At 39.0% G+C, this 24,802-nt stretch overlaps 1 long non-coding RNA gene across 2 annotated transcripts; it reads right to left on the bottom strand.

The window, feature by feature from the left end:
- Window positions 1–1,727: 1,727 nt before the first annotated feature.
- LOC134417713 (uncharacterized) lies at window positions 1,728–24,733 on the bottom strand. 2 transcript variants are annotated; one of them, XR_010027617.1, is made up of 7 exons: window positions 24,582–24,733; window positions 13,708–13,884; window positions 12,391–12,493; window positions 11,214–11,276; window positions 5,412–5,584; window positions 2,398–2,476; window positions 1,728–2,039 (listed from the first exon to the last, which is right to left on the bottom strand). It is a non-coding gene; the product is annotated as an uncharacterized LOC134417713 (long non-coding RNA). The 2 variants fall into 2 exon arrangements; XR_010027618.1 differs by lacking the exons at window positions 12,391–12,493; window positions 13,708–13,884 and having other exon boundaries at window positions 24,582–24,724.
- Between the last annotated feature and the right edge of the window lie 69 nt (window positions 24,734–24,802).

Genomic DNA, 24,802 nt, shown 5'->3' with positions numbered 1-24,802 from the left:
TGTTGCCAGCGGACAACACTTGTCAAGACAGCCCAGAGTGTCTCACGCACACAGCACCTATGGTGTGCCTCTTGCACGTTAGGGGAAGGTTGTCCTTTGGAAAGTCAACAGCTAAAGGGATTCAGTGGAAGCAGGATTTCTTAGCAGTCTTCTTGCAGTGGCCTCCAGGGACAGTGTTCTCCCTACCTCTGCTGTCAGGCCCCTCAGAGAGGTCAGGTTTGTTGGTAAGGAAAGATTTAACACAGGGAAACACAGGGGAGGAAATGCACTCTTAACACACACCAGCTCTGAACACCTTTAAATCACAGCTTTTAATGAGCCAGGCCCTGTAACATGATGGATTCTGAAAAGGAACGGGATTATTTCAGGAATTTGAAGAGCAGGATGATTCTTCCTATTTTGTACTTGAAGTTCTGAATATTCCAAATGATGTCTAATAACTTACTATTTATCAGCACTTCTTCAATTCATCTTCACTCAACTCTGATCTTCAGGCTTTCTTTTAGACACATATATATGAAAGAATCACACAATCCTTATTCTTAAATATTTTATTCCAAGTCTCTGAATTTGTTGTATCTTCTTTTGTAAGAAAGAGCTGATGGACAAGACTCGTATGTATTTGTGAGTATTTACAAGTAAAGCTGCAATAGCAAGTCCTCCTAATGTGTACATATTTAACATTGTAATTATTTATTAATGTTGCTATTCTATTTATTTATATGTGCATGTATATGTAAAAACCATGTTGAATTGGTAAGAAATAAAACCTAGAAAGGGAAGAGCACTGTGCTAAAAGTGTAACTGCATATTCTCTCTGATTTTATCAAAACAAGGAAGTCACCAAAAATCTATGCTGTGACCAAGCCAGAATTCAGAATGGCCAGTGTGGACCTGATGTGGGTGTCCATGTCCCTGTCTCCCAGGCTTGGTCCAGTGTTTATTGCCAGTGCCTGAGCAGGAGCCCATTTGCTCCAGAGCATGTCACATCAGGATGGGCACCATGGTGGATTTGCCGTGCCGTACTGTAGCTTTTCTTTAATGATCATGTCAAAACCTATTTAGCTTCAAGTGTGGCAGTGATAGATGACACAAAACTCGGATAAGTTTTGTGGGTGCTTTATTAAGGGCCCGGGGAACTGGGGGACTCACGTCCCAAAATCTGAGCTCTCAAATTCACGTATGGATGCTTCCTTCTTATACATGCAATTCACAACAAAGTCTCCATGAAACAGTTCCCCATTCCCCTTGCCTGGTCACAGACCCCTTGTGATACATTCCTTGGTTCACAAACAAGATCATTAATCCTCTGCTTATCTTATTCTAAGAGCATTGTATGCTGCCTCCAGACAGGTTAGCATTCTTACTTTCTTGCACTAGTTTAATTATTTATTAAATCCCTAAGACTACCTGCTAGGTTACACACAAAACCCAACACACACTTTCAACGGCTACAAAACTACTTTTTAACAAACCAGTTCACACACAACTCACTATAATTAAATATTTTGCTAAATTTCATTTCTTTTCCAACAGCAGCCCTGGTATTCAGCTGCTCCTCTTCCACATCATGACATCTAGAGGACAGTAAGAGTTTGCTTTATCCATGTCTTGGCTTGAAAAGGCTCCTGCTAAGGAAGGCAGGAGCCTCCTTCAAAATGGAAAATGTAAACTCCCTCCCTCCAAATTATTATAATTTTAAATTAAGGGACTCTCAGGCAAAGATATGAGAATAGGAATAACATTTCTTTACTAGGAAAATTAAAAATACAAATGCAATAGTACAAAAAAACCACTGTCAGAGTCAGAGTATGACTTGACACCCTGTTGGTCAGGGTGTTGGTAGCAGTCCCATTAAATGGTGGCTGCAGCCCTCCTGCACAGGAGGTTCTGGTTGCTTGCAAAGGCTGCTTGTGGTTTTCCAAATCTCAGATGATATCCAGAACCACAGGCATGGTTCTGCTGAAGCAGTGATCCTGTAAAAGGGTGTAGTTTTCCTCTGACGGTGGTGTAGATGGACCTGGTCTTCCTCTGGGAATCTAGAGGGGAAAAAGCCGCTTGTGATGCTCCAAATCTCAGATTACATCCAGGTAGGAATGCTTGGCTCCTCCCCCTGGGCGGAGCATCTCCCAAGGGGATGATGTAATTTTATCCGTCATGCAGTGAGACTCAATGGCCCATTAACATCAGATATCTCCTGGAGGGAGGGTTGGTCATGGAAGAACTAAAGAAAACTGCCCTAGCTGGTTTTGACAGGTGGCCCAATTAACAGTAGATAACTGCCCCACCTCTAACAGATGGCAACAGAATAAACACCCCCAGCCACATCTTGCAGCCTGAAATAATCCATCACATCATAATTTCACCACAGGACTTGTTTACTTGAGAGGTACTTACAGAAAGCTTTTGTATAACTTCCATCATCTTTTTGCCCTGTCTGTGGCTTGTAGTTCCAAAATAATTTCTTTTTCCATTTCTAGGGGGCAGACAAAACAATTTTTATAAGCTGGCCTTTTTTTTTTTTTTTAGAATGGATTATTTTAAAAAGGAACTTACAACAAATAAAATCTCTTCTTATTAATACTCAATTGCTTATGTGTGTGGAAGTTACTGAAGGAAAGAAAGAGACTTGCCCTTTATTACAATTCAAACACACAGTCATGATATCAAAAATGTTGACATTTTTCCTTCAAAAATATTGTGGAAGCATCACTACTTTCCTCTAAGGAAAGAGGAGCAGGTTCCTTGCATAATTGTTTCTTATATTATACTATTATTTCTATGTTATATGAGTTTCTTATATCATTTGCATGCTGCTTGGGATCTCTGGTCTCAGGGAGGCAGGCATGCCATCTGCTGTGGAAGATACAGAACAAAATCAAATACCATTTGTGAGAATAAAAAAGTGTGTGGGAAAAAAAAAAACACCCAGTCCTAAAATATTACCTGTCCTGGAATTTTGTTTTTTCAGGAAAGAAATTACCACAATTCAGGCTTTTAAAACAAATCTAATTCTGAAGAAAATAAACATGGTACAGAGATGGGCATTTTTTCTAAGTTTCTTTTGTCCATTTCTAGGTTAAATTGTTAGAAGTCCAAAGGAGCCAACTGTAACTTGTACTTTCAAGGACAGTGGGGGAAGTGTCAGGACAAAACCTATCTGCCCTCAGACAGAGTAGTCTCAGCATCTCATTCCTGCCTTGTACACTACCTTCCTTTAGCAGACTAGATTAAGCAGAAGTAGACCAGGGTTTTCTCTCTGCTTTTGGCCTCAAAAAGCAAACTTTTCAAGGCTCTATTTCAAGTCCTTGGAAACCAAAACACAGCAATACGACAATCTCCTAGCCAGCCTTACAGCTGTAATGAGATGTAGATAACCTCTCCACTGATCATACCAGCAAGACCTGGCTAGCAGAGGAGAAAATCAGGATTTGTGGCATCCCCAATCACTGCCAGAAGAGATTTCTCTCACTATGGAATAGGGAAAAGAGTATGGGCAGCTCCAAAGGGACCTGTAAAAATTACAGTTTTTTGTCATGTTCCATTGTATGAAAATCTCAGCATCACTTTGTCTGCCTAGTATATTCCAAAAGAGAATTTAATGGAAGAAATTATTTCCTATGTTATTATTAAAGCTCCCTCTCCTTTGCCACTCTAGTTTAAAAGCCATTACCCCCTAGGTGGCACTGTCCAATAAAACAAGGCATGTTTAAATATGGAATGATCATTAAGTACGAGTCATTAATGTTGGAAAAGACCTTCAAGATCAACCTGTGGCCAAACACCACCATGTAAGTAATCCATAGCACTTACTGCCACATCCAGTCATTTCTTAAACACTTCCAGGGATGGTGACTCCAGCACCAGGAGCAACAGATTGTATCAATGCTTGACAGCCTTTTGAGTGACAAAATTCTTCCTGATGTCCACCCTGAACCTCCACTGGTGCAGCTTGAGGCCATTTTCTCTTGCCCTGTTGCTAGGCGTGGGAGAAGAGGCTGACCTCCACCTGGCTACACTCTCCTTTCGGGGGATTGTAGAGGGCAATAACGTCCTGCCTGAGCCTCCTCTTCTCCAGGCTAAACTGCCAGCTTCTTCATGTGCTCCTCATAGGAGTTCTGCTCCAGACCCTCCAGAAGCTTTGTTGCCTTTCTCTGGACATGCTCCAGCACCTCAATGTCTTTCTTGCAGTGGGGGGCCAAAGACTAAACACAGAACTTGAGGTGCCGAGTATAGGGGGACAATCACTGCCCTGGTCCTGCTGGCCACACTATTTCTTTTACGGGCCAGGATGCCATTGGCCTTCTTGGCCACCTGGGAACACTGCTGGCTCATGTTCATCTGGATGTCAACCAACACCCCCAGGTACTTTTCTGCTGGGTCTGTGGAATTCTTGTTTACAATGTAAACCAGCATAAGTATGTTGAACGTAGCTATTAGTCTCAGCTTGGTAATCCTCTTTTTCTGAATCTGTCTCTCAAAGTCAATAAAACATGCTGCTGTGAATCTCATTTAAATACAGTATTTTTACTTTCAGAGTGCTATGGAATACATTTTCCTGGAAAATTATTGTGTATTGCACGTACTTGATGTGTCTGTGCTCAATGAATAAGCCAGCAGAGGCTGTGCTTACTTTAGCAAGTCACTCAGAGCAGCAGGAGCAGATTGACAGCTGTAAACTGCAGGGGTTGAAGTTCCTTACAGCTCCAGTATATTCTCACACAGAAGTTATTTTGCATCTGGTGGGAATTGGCCCGGTACTGCACATCATCATCACCTGTTTTGAAACTCCCTGAAAAAAAGCTCTCACAAAACCTCCTTGGCCACAGGACCTCTCAGAAGCACCGGTTCCCCTCTCACCTGTCTCCCATAGATATGTTTCACACCAGTCTCCACTATGTACATAAAAACCTCACAAGCAGAAGGAAGCCCTCTTTTCTCACTCCTCCAGGTTCTGAGTGACACTGTTTTGCTTGTGTCATATCCTGCTCTTCCCTCTAGTGCTGGAACACGGATTGCTTGGTGGCACAGGGGAGGAGGAATAGCCTTTGCCCTCCAGGCACTGCAACAGTGCCAGGAAAACACCTTGAGTACACCCTTCTTACCTTTTGCTTTCACATATAAAAAAAGGAGACAGGAAATCTATCTCACAGTATTTACCACTGTGACAGTTTTGTTCACAGCTCGATAGAGATGCTGAGCCTAGGAGACAGACAGACGGACAGACAGGTTGTTGTGATGTGGAAAGAGAGCAAGTGGGTACAAAACTTCTGAGAGCAAGGGGGTGCCACTGAGAAACAGGGAACTCTTGAGCATAAGGGATTTAAAGGAATGATGCCACAATATCCTCAATTAATTTCTGTAATTCCCTTTTGAGAAGAGGTGCTCTGCTTTTCTTGACGTTATAGTACTTGGTAAATAACTCCATCATGTACATCCTCTTTGCTCATTCAAGATCTCTGATTTTCTTGTGTATGATATTATGTGTTGTCCCTTCATTTGGCTCTCACAACAGCACCATTATCTTTTTCTGATAATGGGTTTAAGTCCAGACATCATCCAAATTGTGCCATGTAAGGCTTCCCTAGGATAAGAAACAAAATATGGTTTTATATAACCTTCTTCATTTTTCTCTTCTGGTGTCATCCAGAAGAAATCTGGCCACTCAATTACAATTACTTTGGCAAACAAAGAGGTTGTGGAAGAACTATTCACATATCACCATTCATTTGGGGTTGTTTACCTTCCTGTAGAGGAGGCTAGCACAAATCTTACAGGACTTTGGTTTCCAGTTCAACTCTCAAATTGACTGGAGTACCTTTATTTCAACAATAGTATGCTAAGACCCAATCCATAACTTGCAGAGGGGCAAAATCTCCACTAGGAGTAAAAGGTCTCTAAAACATTTTGTGATTACATCAGTGTCTTTTAGTGCAAGCAGGAATTGATTTATTCCTAACAGGAGGATGTCTGTGTGATATATGTGTTTATGTCCAATGTGTCAAGCACTACTTTATGCCCTTAAACATTGCAGAGTTTGACCCTTTTTAAGACACAGAACTAGAAAGCAAATGTAGCTGTGATGAATCAGAGGCTTTGAGGAAACATTGGTTCTTTCAGCCCAGCCTTAAGAATTCTTCCTGTGCTGGCTCAAGCTGATATGCACACTTAGTAGGAAACTCTTATACTGGATGTCTTTGGTTTGCAACAGCTAGGAGGCTGGAGCTTATTAGAAAATTATATTATGTCTCCAGGCACTGAAAAAGTAAATTCTTATTAATGATTTGTTTGTTGTAGTTATTATTCTCAGCATTTCTCCAGACATTCAGAGATAGATTATTTCTCTCTTGAGAAGTATAATGCACTTTTTTTCACTAAAGAAACAAATTATTTTGCTGATAAAGCCTGTATGAGATGTTGTAAAAGCAAAAAAATGTGTTCAGTACAGTTTTTCTACCTTAACATGTGCAATAGAATTTTTATGTATGTTCTCATTATTTTTCTCTTTTTTTTAAGCTCTCACAGGCATTTGATTAAATTTGAAGTATTTTTTTCTTCAAAACTTTTAGGAGCTTAGAAACATAAGACTGCCACACAATTTCTTGAAAGGTCCTAAGTCTTTAGTGATGGAGTTGTTTTTTTAAGAAATAGGAGAGTGTTTTATACATTATTTGCCTAAAATTGTAGGCAACTTGCATCTAAATGTCATCATGCTGCACATCTGCAGATCATACTGAAATATCCCTATTTTGTTTGTTGTGAAAAGCAACAGGAAATAGCCTCTTGGCAGCTACTATGTTCTCTGTGTGAGTCTGTGAGGTTCTGACTCAGACAGTCTCCAGTTCAAGTCAAAACCTCAAGTTTTAATGATACATGATTAAATACAAAGGGGGTTTTGTTGTTTTTTAAATTAAATTTTAACTTGCTGTGTTACATCCCAGGAACAAAATATTGCATGTGATCCTGGATGAATACAGGACAAAAATCCTAACCCATACGTTTTCTTTATTTATAAAGATTAATGTAGACTTTATTTTATTTTAATAGTTCATGTTGACTCTTGAATTTCCAAATAAATTTGACTGCAGTAGTAATTTCTGAAAGCTATTTTAGCTTCTTTCTATCTGTCTTTCCTGCCCAATCTAAGTCAGTTGTAAATGCATGTGGCTTCAAAGGAAGGAGGAAAAAGGCATAATGAAAATAGTCTATGTTCTTCAAAATGCTAAAAAGATGGAAAACTATTTAAAGAACAAAACATGTCTCAGGAGCTCGAGAATCACTGTGGACTGACATATGGTAATCGTATGTCAGCATATGCCTGTGCTGCTCCTACAGCATATCTCCATTTGCTAAATTCTATTTGTGTCCAAAGTTGTAGCAAGATCAAGTTTCAATGCACTTAAAAAATGTACAAGCATGATGGTATGTTTAATTTTTAGTTTTCTGTAGAAGCAATCCTGCATATTTTTATTTTTTCCTTGTTTCCTTGCTCCTTTTTCTGATTTCAGAGACCATCCTGACACTTCAATTTACTCATCTCACCCTGTGTTAATTTCTTAGTATCAGGAAAATTGGGACCAACTCCAAGATTAATAAGTATTTCTTTAAAGTTGGTGGTGGGGGGGGGGGAGGGTGAAGATTCAAAAGATGCTGTGCATAGAAACATGTGGAATTAGAAGAGGGGAAACAGTTTCAGTTTCCTGCTCTAAATCTAGTAATTTAATAACCTAATCACTGAATCATCGTGTGTATATGTTTCTGGTTTCTAGAACCCAGAAATCCCATTCTGAACTAAATAAATCTCCCTTTGGAAAATTTTGCTGAAGTTAACATCATTTTCATTTCAGTTTAATAGGACTATTAGAAAAGTGCTGGGAAATTTCAGATGCAAACTAGCTGTGAGTTATGAGCTAACCCCAATTCTCATCTTGTTTCCTAAGAAATATTCCTTCCTCCATCTCAAAGCTGAGGATATCAGTTTGTTTCAGTTTTATAACCCATGTTAAAGCTGACAAATTATATATTTGACTCTTCTGGCTACTAGAAGATAGGTTATTAGGAGCTGCAAATAATGTTGACAATTAACAGTAAAAATACTGAGTATTGTATAGGGGTCTAAGATTCCTTCCATTACTACAGTGTAAATGGAAAGCATTTCACTTAAGGATACTTCATGACAGGGAAATAGGCTGGAGCAAGGAAAGATTCCAAGGGTAACATTGTGTTGTTTGGGATACACACGGAGCACGTATTTCCTTTCTATCTGGAAACAAGCACTGAACAATTTCAATTTCCAGTCAGATGGGCAGGGAGTGGATTGTCCTCTCAAGATAAACTCAAAATAACTTTACCAAAGGAATGTCTCTGGATTGACACTGCTATACTCCAGATGAGAAATCCCCCCATATTTCTGAGTCTCAAGCATGGATGAACGCAGCAGACCAGTGAAGCAATCATTTAATCATTCAGTTCCATTAAATAGACATTGGTTAGCTACATGCATCAAGAGCTAGAAAAAGGAGAGCTACTTTGAACGTGCACAGGCCTTGGGATTAGAAAAGCACCACGATTTCTGCCCAAGGATTGCTGCACTGAAATCTCTTGGAGGTTTCTATCATAACCCAGTGCTGTGGTGGTGGCTGAGGAGAGGCTGTGCAATGGTAGCTGCAGTTTCTGCTTCGCTGCATTACCTTGCAATGACATTAGCACATATTTTACATTCTGAGAGGGGAATGCTTCCCTCCTCCTCCTCCCTGCCGCTTAGAACAGTGAAGAGATGAGATGTGACACTTGAAAATGCTACAGCACTGTGACCTCACCAGGGTATAAGATTGTCTTAGTGGAGGCAGAAAATTCAGCTGCCTGAAGTACTTTTGCTTCGTCCAGCTGGTGTCCTACTGCCTGCAAAGCCGCTTCCAGACAGCAGTGCTTTGTTATTCACTTGACTTTACTAGCCCTTGTCAGAGTTAATTGGATTTGTGACATGGTCAGATGTTTATTTCTTGATTCTGTTGTCCCTTGCCTTATAGAACAGATATGCCAGGGGAAACAACAGTACATCTAGCAAATACCAAACTATGAAGAGATACATAAAAATGCTGCCCAATTCTTTAGGAGATATAATTTAAGGAAATGTGTGCTTAAAATATTTTTCCCTTTAATTTATGACAATATTGGCACTTAGCTCTGATTTATTACATTAATTAAAGAAACTATAAAACCTTTTGTTTAAATATATCCACAGCTCTCTAGACAGTCAAATATCACATTCATTAATGTGGTCATGTATAAATGCCCAACTAAACCTTATTGTAGCTGAATGCTGTTTTGGAGAAGAATGAACATAAATCATATAAACACAAGGTTACATTTCTGGTAAAATCTCTTATTTATTAAGTATTTGAAAAACACACTCTTCATGAAAGTCACTGCCTACAGTCATAATTTTATTATACCTTCCTTTGTGTAATAACTTTAGTTTTGTATGTGAGATTATATATAATAGTAGTTATACAACTCACTTTCTAAATCTTTGGTACTATTACTGATATAGTATTTTGCTGTAAATGTTTTTAAATAAAATGAAAAAATGTTTATCAAGTTATTGATACCTCTAAATTATTTAAATCAAAAACAAACAAAAAAAGGGCTTAATTTACAACTGCTACAAAAAGCATGAGTTTTGGCATGGAATCCCAGAGAAGGTTTTATTCTGAAATGCAGTCTCCCTTCTTAGGGAAGTTTTGGTTGGATGAGAGACCCACACATGACCTTAGAGAACAGATAAACACACACACACACGCTCACAGCACTCTGGAAGTCACAGTGGATGCAGTCTTTTCTTCGGGCTTGAAACAAGAGTAAATCAACCACAGCTTTGTGTACAAGGAGTGTATAGAAATACCTGAACATTCCTTCATGTCAGCACGAGCTAAATTTCATAGATGTTACATGATAGTAACAGCAGGAGGAGAGGGCGAGAGAGAGACAGATTGACAAAGCAGTTAAGCATGGGCTTAACTTTAAGTTTGTATCCAAATCCTCATGAAGTCAACAGCTATGCAGTTGGAGCTATGCCAGGATGCAGCAGAAGATGTGACCATCATAGTCTACTTTATGTAAGCATGTTGTTACTAAGTTTGTAAGCAGAAATGGAGTTAGGCAGTTATTGGTGATCTGTTGTGAAAAACATGTTGGCAAAGGTTTTATATTGGCTAATGCAAGAGAGGAATAAAATCAGAGAAACTACTTGTCATCACATCAGCAAGAAAGAGAGTGTACACTTTATTTCTATGTCATTCTAATTTTATTATTAACAGACACCCCTGTGCTTTCAATACACATAAAGCTGCAGCAGCACAATTGAGCTTGGTGTCATTTTGGGCAGCTATTTGGAAGCATCTTAAAAATACACAGCAAGGCTAACCTCCACTCCAACATATTGTACTAGCTGAGAAACAGGAGAGGAATTTTTTTTTTTTTTTTGTACTTTTGTACTGATTTTGACAGACCATTGGTTCCCTAAATAAGGCAGGGTTTAGTCCTTCATCTCTTGCACTGTGAGGTAACATTGTATAAGCCAAAATAATGTCCACCTAGACTCTGAAACTGTTACTCTACCCCACTAGGAACTTCAGGAATAAACTTACTGCCTTTAGTGGGGCAAGGTCTGAAGTAAAATCACTGAGCAATTTTGCTGAAAAAGTTACAAAGCTGGAGAAATTTTATCAGAATATCATCTTCTATTGTATTACTGTTTCTATTTGCCAAATTAATTACAAGACTTTCTTATGCTCTACTGTATTATGTTAATTAAAAATTCTTCACTACGTTTCCTTAAGGGCAGTCACAAAAAAGTTATCATCTCAAGACAACAGTCTATAAAATATTTGATGTATCACAGTTGCTTCATTACATTCACATGTGTCTTTCAAGATCATTATTTAGCTTCAATAAAGCTGAGATAGATTGATTTATTTACATGACACCTAACAGCAATCTACAAACAATAGCTGGAACAAAAAAAAATAATTCTTCCCCAACCCTGCCTATTATCATGGATTTGATTTATTTTTGGAATAGGGGTCCATTAGGAAAGGTAAGATTTCTAGCAAGCTATTCAAAATGCAGCAAAATATTAAAGAATAAACAGGAAAAGAAAGAAAAAATCTTTTGTGCACTTTTATTATTTATTAACCTGAGTCGGCACTTACTTTGATACAATGAGTTACACACGTCAGAATGCTCCATGCTCTTCAATTGTACTTTTCTCAGCCCTAAAAAGATAGGATAAAAAAATACTAAGGTCAGCAACCATGTGCACACCAGCATAAAGCTTATCAGCTTCTATTTATTCTTACAGTTCTTTCACAATAGATTATTAATACCAAGGTTGTACCAATTACCATGAATATTTAACTCATTTAAAAATGCATATTAGTCCACAAGATATTGCTGATGTCTGATTGAATCTCAAATAAGATTATATATTATTTGGGGGAGTGGGGGTGGGGGTAATGTCTGTTAAGATGAAAGCACAAAACCTCAACAAAACCTAATGCTAATGTCAGAAGCCAAATTCCAACTTAAAAAGCAACATTCCTCTAGACATGCTGCTGCATTTTGTGTCATTTCTTTGTGAACCCTCCTCAGAAGCAGGACTGCTACAAAGTGATGTGTTAAAGGCATCCATCCCTGCTTTCAGGTACGAGGCCTTCCTTAGTGACAGAAATAGGATGTCCACTTATGAAAGAATTTCTTAAAGTAAAGAATGCGGGTTCCTAAAAGCTGGCACAAGATAAAACATTTCCAGGTCTGGAAGTTCCTTAGCAGGAGGCACAGCCCCTCAGGCCAGGGTGGCAGGGACCCTTTGGGAGGGAGTCCATGTGGCCACCTGCTCAGGGACCTGCAGCCCTGCAAGTGCTGCCAGCCCTGCCGCAGAGGCAGCTGCAGCTCTGGGGAGGCTGGGCCACCTGCCAAACGGATGGGTAGAGAGCTGGCAGGCAACCAGCAAGTTTCTGGCAAAAATTTGACAAGCTTGGGTTCCACAAGATTTCTCTTTTAAAACATAAGAATGCTACCTTCTCTTCACAGCAAAATACTAAATAGTTTATGTTAGGAAGTGCATTTTGTACAAGTCCATTTTCTGCCTCCAAAAATACACAATGAGTAAAATTTAACTTGACAGTTTGTGGTGAAGTTCAGATAAAACCAAACATTAAGGAATACATGCCTAATGAGAAAAAATAGTATTGAAGCAAATAGAACCACACAATCTACCTGGTATGTCTGTGTCATCTGTTGCTTGAGTAGTGCAATACAGGGTACTGCAGAAATTCTGCAATTAGCTGTAAGAAACACTGAAGGACCACAAGCAATGTATCTGCTTACCCATGGCCCTTCATCAGGCAGACCAGAGCCACAGGCAGACAGACACTGACTGGAACAAGGGGTTAAAATGTAACTCTCCCAAGGTTTTGTTGACTTCCCTTAGCTAGAAATATAAAAACATAATGTGATTGCGTGATACAGCTCAGTATGAAGTTGTCTCAGCACAATTTTTAATATGCATTTTAGACATAAATTAGCATATATTAATGCTAATAAAGTTATAATGCTTATTGTGTCTGAGCTAGAACCTTCAGCTTGGGTTTTGCAGTTTGCTTATGTATTTAGAAGAGCAGGAAAACCTACAGTCCTCTTACAGCCAAATAGCATAATAATTAAGTAATTAATCAGCAACCACTAACTACTTAGCTCTTCAACTAGCTAAGCTAAAGAATTCTAGGAGCCATACTTTTGGGGACTGAAGGCTGAATCCACACTGATAGATCCAATATTCCTTCTGCACCTGTGTCAGTGCTTTACACTCTGACAGGGTGGCTAGCAAGCCCAACCCAAGTTGATATTATTCTATATTCATATATTGTTTTACAGTAAGTTCACATAAGGAATGCTGACTAAGAGTTGTCCCTTATGAGTACCTACATCTGACTGAATTTGGTTTTTAATATTCCCCCTTCAGCTTTAAATAAATGCAAGTTTCATGCACTCAGCTAAGTATTAATCAGCCTGATGCCTATGACTTGTGGGGAAAATAACTTTATGCCATGTTACATTCCTTCAGCTCTTATAAAAGTGTGAGAACCAGTTTCAGCTGTTATATGCACTTCTGCTTTTTTGTACAGGAATCTAAATCTGTTAATGAAGGTAGAAATCACTGTAGCAGAGAATCACTGTCCCATTTTGTCCTTTGACAGCAAGAAAACATCAGCATTTATGGTATCCTTTTGAAGCCATAAATTTCTGTTGTACCAGTACAAGACTTCTGAGAGAAAATACCTGGCAAAAGACAGTGGAAAGTGCTAAGTCTTGTCTCAAAGTTTCCATTTATATATTGCAGTATTTAACTTCCTTGATCAAGGAAGGTGGTGAAGTGCAACTCTTCCTTGACAGCCAGCAGGAATGGAGGTAGTCTGTACACATTTTAATGTGCTGCTGTCTCCTGCACTCTCCAGACCAGAGAGAAACTGTGCATTCCCTGTAAGGCTTCCACTTATGGATATAATATATTTGGCTGCCTTCCTAACAATATCTAGCAGCATCCAGCACACATGCTTATACTGTATTAGAATATACCAGTTTTGTAAATGTGGAAAAGAGATACATTTTCTGAAGTCAATGAGCACAGCTAGAAAAAAAACATACCAAACAGGAAGGACTGCATTTGCATTGCAGACCACTTGTATAAAGCAAAGCCTTTTCTTCAGAGAAGGACACCTTTGTTTCATGAATTTATATTAAGCTGAATTTCTTTGTCCAGCTTGTATGTTCTTGGTCTCTGGCATTTTTCATGAGACAAAGCAAATGCTGATCCTCTTTGGGCTGTAAGGGAAAACAGCTGCTAGTCAGAACTGGGGGATTGAGAGCACTTGGTCAACCCAACTTCACAGAAGGTTTAAGTACCTCCAGACTGTGTCACATCTGTCACAGCAGCAGCAAATACAACAGAAAATGTAGAGCAGGTCCAATTTTTAGTGGGTCAGTAGAATCAGCCCGCAGTTATTTTTAACTGCCTCGGAAAGCTTAGCAGGCAGATACAGTTAATCCTTTAAAGGATTTGCAGGTATTCATAGCTTAATAAGTAAGTATAGTGGATTAAGCCAATAGGAAATTGAAGACAGTCAAAGACAACCTTTACATGCTAACTTAAAAAATATAAAAAGAACAGCTTCTTTTATATAGTTCTTTCCTGACAATCACCTTTAAATTGTCAGTGTGTGCCAGAATCCTATACAGTGAAATATGAAATAAAAATGTTAGTCATTAATGTCAACATGTGTGATATTTAAATTACCAGAAAGCAGTGAATTTCTCTTGTCTTCTATTTCCATTATCCTACAAGTGCTTTGAAAAGCAGATCTGCATTATGAAAACAAATTAAAAATGCATCTACTTATGTAATAAATAAATAATAAAACTAAAACAGTAAAATTCATTTTAGTAAGAAGAAAAAAGGCTGAATTATTTTAATTGGTTGTATTTTATATTGTTTGTATTTTTTTTCAGGATTCACTGACTTAGGCTCAGCTGACAGATGTGGGCCTTCAATATATTCATAAACACTGTGAAAAAGAACACACATAATTAGACAAAGGAAAAAAAATCAGATGACACAAAACTATTAGGCTGAGGAAATCTAGGACTAGCTATGAAAAGCTTTGGAGGTGGTTCAATACTGAATGAGTGATAAAATGCCAGAGGCTATTCAGTGTCATTAAGTGCAATGCACACCATGAAGGGAAGAGAAAATACACATATATATACATGTATGGGGTGTTAGTATCACCAGGAAAGAAATCTAAAAATATCTGGTGCTTAAAGGAACAAACATACCTTTTTAATTATTTAAAAATTAACAGAATTTATTATTTATTTAAAAATTAACAGAAAAACATGAAAAATCTGCACTGTAAACACTCAGGCTGCAAACACTTTATAAATACTTTGGAGCTTTAGTCATTCCATTATCAAAAACATTATGATAGAATTAGAAAAACATCTAGAGAAGAATATGAGAGCAGTGTATCAAGTAATGAACTTTATTCAAAAGGTGACCTATTAATAGTAATACACCAGTTTTCCCAATATAAATATTGAAAGGTATGGGGTTTTTTTCAATAATAAACTAAGCTCACTTTCATTATATATTGTGAGGCATAAACTGTACATGGAGCAGAAAAAGCATGACTTCATTGATTCAGCAGCTCTATTCTGTAGGTCAGCAGTAACTGTTAAACAAAAGAGTCTCCTGGTCACGGAAGGCCCGAAGAGCATGATGGAAAAATCACTGCAAGCATGACTGCCTCTGGACATTTTTTCCACAAGTATTTACTTACTAGGTTAGGTAGGCTTCTCATCTGGCTGAATTCAGCAGTTCTCAGGTCCTCATGACTAGAATGACTGAAATAATTATGTATATTGTTTGGCATATTGTTACAAGAAATTTGGTCAAGAGCTCTCTGTTTCTATCACTGCTACTTAAAAAGAATCACTATAAAACAGAAGTGCTTCATTAACTGTCCAACTGAGGCAGTCTAATTCCCTACACATTTTTAAGGTTACATATTCTGGCTACCAGACAAGCCACTGCTTTCACACCTCAACTGTGTTAACTGAAATACAATCGAAATATATGTAGATAAGAGATACATGAAAGATAAGAGCAGGATATTACTCCACAAGGTTTTAATTAGGACCCAGCTCTTCCCAGATGAGTCAATAGCGGGATGCATTGTTGACTCTGATGCTTGAACAGAATTGTGAGACATACACAACAGGACTAGTAGGGAACTCCTAAATCACTGCAAGTACTCAACTTTTACACTTGCAGTTGTATCACTTAGGCTCCTTAGGCTTATTTCTGAAATCATTTCTTTCAGAAACTGACCCAAGTCCCTTTAGTAACTACTCTATCAGATAGCAGTCTCAATGTGAAAATTCTGTTTTGATTTTTAGAGTCAGTGTATTCCTAGTCAGTTGATGACTTATGCCCTTCTATTAACACAGTTCCTTGGCTTCAAGAGAGCTTTACCTCTGTGATGGTACATTCAGAGAAGGAAATTATATCATCTGTTAACACTCATTTAGCTTGGCTCATGGAGGCAAGCCCTTTCACAGTACATCTCTCCTACCTACCACGGTATGCAATGTGAAGAGGTCCCAGCTGGCTGTGACACCAGGCCTGTCAGAGCAGAGACACTGCAGACATTCCACACCCACATGGCCTGGTCCCAAGAGCTGTGCAGATAGGTTAGCACATTCCTTTCAGGCCAATGTGCCCTGTCACTGAGACAGCCAGTCTTCCTCAGCATGTATTCAGAGCCAAACTAAGGTGGCTGCACTAATTCACTTCTGGAAACAGTTTGGTGGTGATTAGATGAATTATTTATGTACTTCTACTCCACTGTGTAGTGTAATTACACTCCTAGTTTCCCACTGTACACTTCCAATCCCATGGATCACCAATCTCTTTCTCCTCACTGACTCTGTACTGATTTGCCTTTCTGGAATGCCGAATTTCCATAGAACAGACTCCAGTTTTTCCATACATCTCAAAGCCTATGATAACTTTTGACACACAAACTGAAAAGATTTTCAACATTTGCACTAAGGGCTTTGCTGGAATGCTGAGCCCTGCACGTCACTACAATGACTGAAGCTTAGTGACAATTCTACTAAGAGAATGACATCACTTATCGTTTTGGAAGAAGCATCTTAATGTAGTAGTGGCAGATAACTGACATCACCATCACCAGATTCCTAAGAGAAGCCTGAGAAGGGAAGAAAAGCAGTTAAAACAGTAGGAAATCAGGATTGACAGAACACTTGACAATGGTTCTGCACTTTTTAAGAGCAGTCTATCTTAATTTCTCACACACTCCAATCTTTCCCCTTTACAATCCAATTTGCTCGGGTAACCTGGACACCTTTCACTCCTCGTGGTTTCTCTGGCTCTGCTCCATCCTGCAGATTTGTTGCTGCAAGTCATTCCTACTAACAGACACTGCACAGAGAACACAGTTTCAGGAAGTCTTCCACTTATCTCACTGAGTGCTTCACTGTCACATCAGCACCTTTTCTGAATTCAGGAAGGGCAGGGGTCTAGGAGTGCGAATGAGAGAAATTGCTCAGACAGTGGATTCTATCCTGACACAAGCATGAAGGAAAGGCCAGCACAAAGATCAACATAAACCTCAAAAAAAGGATTTGAGGACATAAAAGGGCTCCAAAACATTGAGATACCATAAGAAGAGCTTTATCACAGAGGGAATGAAACATAGTACCATGGAATCACTTGGGTGGGAAAAGACCTCCAAGATTGAGTACAACCATTTACCTAACACTGACAACACTAAATCATATAAATAATGTCCCCAGGTGCCACAACATCAGAAGCTCCAGGACCTTAATGGTCCAGAGTGACTTGGTGGGTGAGAGAATACAGGGCATTCAAGTTTTATAGATGAGTAAGAAAGGGGTTATGAAAGACAAAGGAGATTAAGATAAAGGACACACAGAAAAACATTTAAAATGACAATTTTTTTAAAAAATGTGTGGCCTTCTGCAGAAATTTTGATTTAGTTATTAAATAGAATAGCTGTGTATGCATATTTAGTCTTATGAAAGCAAGCAAAATACTACTGAAGTTGAATATACAGCCCACATATATTACCCCAATATGAAACCATACAATGCTTACCTTAGACAATAAATTACTGTAACATATATTTTGAAAATCTGTAATACATATCTCAAATCAGACTATGTCATTAGAAAGATCAGTGGTACTTTCTCATTCCCTTTCTGCCATTCTAATGCTTGATTGTCACTGTACCAGGCTGCTGTTCTCCTCACACAGTGAAAAATGAATGAATATGAGGAAACAGCCTGCAGGAAACAGTCTGTGTTTGACTATCCTTTCATGCCCATTTTGCTTTGTTGCAATACCTCTGGTTTAATAGGGCTTTCACTTGATTTAGTTCAAGTCAAGGGAAGAATCAGCCCCACAATACACCTGCCCAACATGGCCCTAACATTCCTGACAAACCTTCTGAGCACCTGTCCAAAGGCAAAACAAAGCAACTGGAGATTTCACATGCAATCTGAATGTAACGTGATGTGAGCCAGACAAATGCTTCAACTGACCTTGATGTCTTTCCAAAACATGGAACACTGCATTAATAAATATCAACATTCATTTCAAAACCTTCAGAGCACTTAGCTGAAATACTTTCATTGTAGTCATACAGTCAGTGTTAGCAAATTTCCATCTTAAAGATAGATGCTGCACAGGCAGTTTGCAAAGAATTTAGAGAAAAAAATTAAATCAAATGCAGGAAGTCCCAATGACAAACAGAATGCCGGACAACTATAAAGTTTTTTTGGGAAAAAAAAAACACCCTGATTTTCTTAGAAAACATGTAACATTGAGTAAATAAACGGTTTTTCTTTCCTTACTTTTCTTTGGTACTTTTACTCACTCAGGTATACTTGCTGTGAATCAATTTCATAGAACAGTACTCCCCCAAATTAAGATGTGATCCTTTTTCTTTATCCTGTCAAGATTCTTACCAAAGTAATGAGAAATTGTTTTTATGGTGCATGAGAGGATTTATTCTTTTATTATGAGCCAATAAATTTATTTAAAAAATCAGTCAATCCTCAGCTCAGTCCATAGATGTGTTCCCATCCTACAGAGATTAAGAATCAAACAGAGGCCTTTCCCTTGAGTGTGGCAGGAGTGAGCGAAGGGCAGGGATAAGAACCTGGGAGGGTGCCACGATCAGGACAAGAACAGAGCATCTGTTCCTGTGTGGCTTTTTCTCTCCTCCCACACATTCAAGGGAGAGATGCATATGAAGTGTGTACAGTGCTTATTTTTAACCAGTCAGGCAAAGGGCCATGATGGCTCTGTCCCATTGCTCTGTTTATCTCAAGGACAGCTACAAGTGCCTTGTGCTGAGATCTGATGCTCTCCCCTTGTGCCATGGTATCCCCCTCTCTATTCCTCAAATATTGCCCTATGTGTTAAAATGTGTCTCAACAACCCCCATTCTTGGCACTCTGCAGGCAGCTCTGCTTGCTGTTTTTGTGCATCACAGCTCTTAAATACAACATAAGGACAGATCTTGCCAGGACTTAAACAAAAGCCAAAAAACCCCAAAACAATCAGGCTTCCTTCCATGGAAAAGAACCTTCATAATTCTGCTTATTGAATGTATTATTTCTTTTAGGTTTGCTTTCAAGTGAGAACTCTCAACTCTCATTGCCAGTATTTCTCTTCTTATCATATTAATAAATTTTTTTTGCTTTTCTGTTCAACACCCTAAGACATTTTAAGGCTATTCTAAGGCAGTTCCTCATGTGATCGATTTTTGTTAATTTTCTGTTTGGGCTATGTTTTTCTACCAATTCACAGAGAGCACAGTACAGGTTAGTCATACATTCATAACTTGATTATACTAACCAAAGTCATCCATTTATACAGTTCTGAGGAGGAGGATGATTTTACCAGGCAATTTTACTGAAAAAAACATCATCCTCAATAAAGATTTTCACAGCGAGAGTAATATGGAAAAGAATATCCTCCTCCAACATATGAAACATACCACTTAGTCAAAATTGTGATTTCTAATCCAGTAGTTTAAAGAAGTACATATATATTTGAACTCTGTAGGGCTTCAAAGACTTGACTGTGAAAGGAAAAAAGTGAGGAAATCACATGTATCATTCTCATTTTGCAGTAAATGGAAGATATCTCACCTAATTCCTACTGAAGACAGAGCAAACACAAAAATCTTCACGGATACCTTGAGACAACATGCATAAAGTAGCTGCAACACCACAGACACAGATCCTTCCTTATTTTATCTTAGCCTATCCAAGTAGGCAACCAAAAAGCCTCTATAAAGAAAACCAGCTACTTGAGAAAGTGTCTTTCAGCTCCCTGGGGTAAAGAACTCACTGAAAAAGCAGAATTGTAAAAAAAACACAAGGAGTGCCTGCTGCTGACTGCCTCTACATAATCTGAAAAAATTATTCATCCATATATATTTTTTCCTGAATAAACAGTATTGTATTAAAGAACCAAACCAAACAACCTGAGACATTTCTCTCTTGGAAGAAATTAACCTGCTCAAACCAATGGAACAATTGCACTTACACCATGCGGCACTGAAAGAGCTGAATGTGCCTTGAGAGGGAATGTACCTGGTCTCCCAATGGAAAACAAGGACTCTCAGATCTTAGCTGATCACACCCTCCATAGTTATTTATCTTCTATATATTCATAGTAAGCATATGTGTAAAGTACATTTTAAATCCCATTGATTGCAAGTAAATTTAAGGGTGCACTTAAACATGTGTTTAAGATGCTCTGGTAACAAATTTACATTCAAGAAATCAAACATTGCTTGAATCTATGTGAAATACAACAGTTTTTTCTTTTTCAGCAGATCATAATATACTACTTCACAGTTAGCTAGTCCTGACCATTCTTAAAAATTTACAGTGCAGTACACAGAAAATTAATTTAGAACGAAGTGGTCTGTAGCTGCATGGTCTGCAGAGCTTCTATTACCAGCCAACACAAACCATACCTGGATGAATAACAAGATTTATACTTGGTGAAATGAAAAATAGAAAAGTGATACATAAAACCGGTCAGAGTCCAGTATTTCTTAGGATTAATCCCAATAAGGCTCCTGAGACATGTTTGTTATTCTTAAGTATTGTAATGAATTTCAGCATACAGATTGAAATATTAATTCTGTGCTGAAGTAATCCATTTGCAAATTGTGCTATTGCAACTATTCAGGTAAGTCATACAGTATTTTTTTCATCTCTTGACAGAATAACTTGAATGTTGTAAACAAGATCAGTAATTCACTTTTAAGATTGAGTTTCAGATGACTGGCTGTTAATACTACAAAAAAGCCACTTTCAAAAATCATTACCAACTCCATGAATGCTTTCTGAATATTAACTGCACACAAATTCCAATCAGCAAATAATGACAAATCACCCTTTCTCTTTTAAAGACTTAGGTTTATATTTTTGAATACATTGCTGCCAAAGGCAACAAAACATCTTTTTTGGAAATTATATGTATTCTGCTTCTTCAGTGCTGCCTTTTCAAAGGGAAGCTTTTTGCACAGCAAACTACAAGCATGTATCGAGCACAGTGACCTCTATAATTCTGATTTCAACAACAAGGTCAACATCACTAAGAAGCCAGTTTTGCCTTAAAGGCAAAAGTGTCTTTGAGAGCCCAAACTGGATCTTTTAAATGTAATTGAACTATAACAATTCATTTCCACAGGCTTATGAAAAAAAATGCCTTCTAAATTTGCAACCAATTTTATAGTATTTGGCTACTGACAATAGATGCAGACAGGGAAGTTGGACCATCACATCTTGAATTTCATACACTGCTAACTCAGACAAAAGTTTCTCAGTGAAGAGACAGACAACAAGGAACCCGCTGTTAAGAGCAAGCACAGCAGAGTTAAAACATGAGAAAGTGCAAAGGCACAGAGTGTGAGAGAAACTGAGACTCCACTCCTGGGATCAGCAGCCAGCTGTGCACAGGAGGGGTGTCCCTGTTGGTGCCTCTTGGTCAGCACAGCACAGCTGGCACAGCTGGCTCCCCTCCCTCCCAGAGTCTGCTCCTCAGCATCACCCCAGGGCAGCTCACACAGGGATGGAGAGCTTGCCTGTATTAGGAAATGACATTATTTCACCAGCGAGATGCTACTGCAGTTTACTCTTGTGCATGTGGTTAAGCTGTTGGCAGTGCTGTTTCCAGTTAGAATGGCTTTAACAATCATCAGCTGAAAAAATGTGATTTTTCTCAGCACAGTAGAAGGACCTGTCTCTTCATTACCTTCCTATTGTATAGGCATACCTATCTCTGCAAGTGTAACAGCCAATGAGTATAACATAGTATCAAATCAAAAACTTAACTTAAACTTCAAAACTTACAATTTGATAGTAGGGAAGACCTTCTATTTAATGTCCTTGGCTAATAGGTTGGGTAAGGTAGGAGAAAATGAGGCTTTGATGTTTGCTAGGCATCATTAACACCCATTCCTGTTCACAGCTACATTTTGGAAAATACTACATGGAGTGGTTTTTATTATACATTCACAAGATCATTTTGGCAGACAGAAAGTTATTTCAAGGGGCAAGAAAGGCAAAAATGTATTACTGATTTTCCCCCTGCTTTTCGACGGTTGCTTCATTACAGCTTTCCTAAATTTCCTCTTCCTATCATGCTGTACAGCTAACTCTATGAATAATTTAATTGGGATACTCTACCAGCACACTGCAGTTGATGAAGGCTTGATTCTCTCAACATTTTTGCTTCCATCCTGATTTCTTTGTAACCTAACCTGAGAGGATGATGACCAAGCATTTCCATTTTCACTTTCTCCTCTGCAGTTCCCGAGACAGAAATAAAATGGAGAGAGGGGGCAGAATGGGAGGGGGTGGGATGCCTTCTGCTGAAGGCAGAAAACACATCACACAACCATCATCAAAACTTCATGTGTGACAATCTGGTAAGTGAATCCTCAGGGAATTTTAACTACACACATCCCTTCACAGGTACACAGCAAAATCCTCCATGAGGAGAAGATCAGGCAGTGAAAGCCACCTTAAAAAGACTCCAGAATGAATGGATGGCAGGGGGAGGAGGAAGGGAGAAAGAGAAGAGGCAGTCTCTCTTTCAGTGTGAATAATCCTTGGTAGCTTTATAATTACCAGGCTTGGTTTTTTTTCCCCAGATAGCAATACTAGCCTCTATAACAGTAAAAAATCAGGAAAAATGCACTATCTTTTCTCCACATCAATATGTTCCTAAGCAGCAAGCTTTTATTATCATTCTTCCTTGTAGCCTTTTATTTTCTATTACTTTCACATATTTAGATATTAATTCTGCCACCTACATTCTAATTTCAAAAAAGCCATAGGGTTATATTACTTACATATCTCAATTGAATATAGTTCACATATGAACAATATGATAAGGAACATAATTTAAAATAACAAGCAACATGAAGTAGTTTAAAACTCTCCTTACTTTCAGTGCCTCTAAGTGAGGTTTTTAAAGCTAATTAATAAAATTTCAGTGATTTTCCCCTTATAAATAAAGTTTCACAAAAAATCTAAAATCCACATGCCCAGATAAATAGCAATCTATTTCTCATATTATATTAAAAGCAATGTTATTCCTTTTGCTTGAAGTAGGTGGCTGAATTTTGGACTCTTAGAAGTTGCTTCTGTCAGGAAGCGCATTCCTAACAGAATCTGTTGGGGCTCCTTGTGTGTTTCCCTCTTTCTCTCAGAACATGAACTCAACCTGCATCTGAGCTCATCTGTTTATTGACATTCCCATCCCACTCTTTCCAAATTCAAACTTTACCCTTCTTTTCCCCTTACTCTCTGGTCTTTTCTGTTCCCCACTCTTTGTACGGGCTCTGCTGCTTGTCAAACACTTCCCACAAGCTGAATGGGCTCATTAAATTAGCAGCATTATTCAGCCATTTCAGTAATCAATTTTTCTGTATTTCTGTGATGTAAATCAGTTGACCCAGCAGTGATGAAAACCAGAGATAACAGGTGAAGGCAGTTTACAGCAGGCCATAAGGACACCTTGCAGGGTGGTCATGCAGAAAGGTTTTTTCTTGAAAGCTTTTCAGCAGCACTCCTCTATTCAGTGCTCCCTGTTACATCAACATCAAAACTTTGTCTTCTGCACCTACATTCTGTCCATGACAAAATACTTCTGATCAATAACTGTATCTACTGTGATAGATACCTCCAATTCAGCGTGTGGCTACCGTTGTTTCATTTATTTTATATCTGAAGTACCTGAAAGAAATACACTTTCACGAATGGTGACCTACACCTTACAACAGCTGATCCCTAACAAAATAACAATCATGTAAAAGAAACGTCTGTAGTTTGGGTTGCAAAGCAACAGAAAGCCATTGAGAGAAACATATGCCTAAGAAAAACAGATTTTTCACCCCCCTGTTTCAAAATACTATTTAAAATCAGTGTTTTCTGGAGGAAAAAAATCAACACAGCATCAAGAAACATAAAAGTACAAACTGCTGGCACAGGAGTCACTAATACAGCCAATACCTTTCCGTATACCCAGAGTCTCCGGGAATGTGCATCCTTTGTTTAAAAGGGGGGACACAAAGAAACATCCCCTGCGCTAGGTTTTCCCTGAATTCCCCTTAAGGGACAAAACTCACCCACTGAACTTTTACAGAATTTAGCACCATCCTTGTGTTACCCTAGGAAGCATATAAAAAAAGAGTTGGCACACTTGCTTGCTTCTTCTGGAACTTCCAGCCAAAGCCGAGATGTTAAGATAATGGTGATGTAACCCATCTTTTCCGAATTCTCAAGCGATACACGTGAGGGAAGACCAAGTGACGAGGCCTCTTGGAGAGGATGACCACCCTGTCCTCCCCAACAGGCACACCTTGCCCCTGAGCCGCACTTACTTCTCTTGCATGCGAGGTGCTTCCTGCAGGGCCGGGGCTGCCCGGGCAACACCTGCCCACGGCAGCACCTCGCACGGGGGAGCGGCGCTGAAGGCAGCCGGGCTGAGCCGCTCGCTGCCGCTCCGGGCGGCTGCGGGAGAGGCTGAGGGGAGCGGCCGGAGCGCCGCCGCCCCCGCCCCGGCCCCGCCCCCCCAACATCCGGGTCCCCGCCGGCGCCGCGG

This window comes from Melospiza melodia, chromosome 1, assembly GCF_035770615.1.
Source record: "Melospiza melodia melodia isolate bMelMel2 chromosome 1, bMelMel2.pri, whole genome shotgun sequence".
In the NCBI taxonomy this organism is placed as follows: domain Eukaryota; kingdom Metazoa; phylum Chordata; class Aves; order Passeriformes; family Passerellidae; genus Melospiza; species Melospiza melodia.
This window is presented reverse-complemented; position numbering and strand designations above follow the sequence as displayed.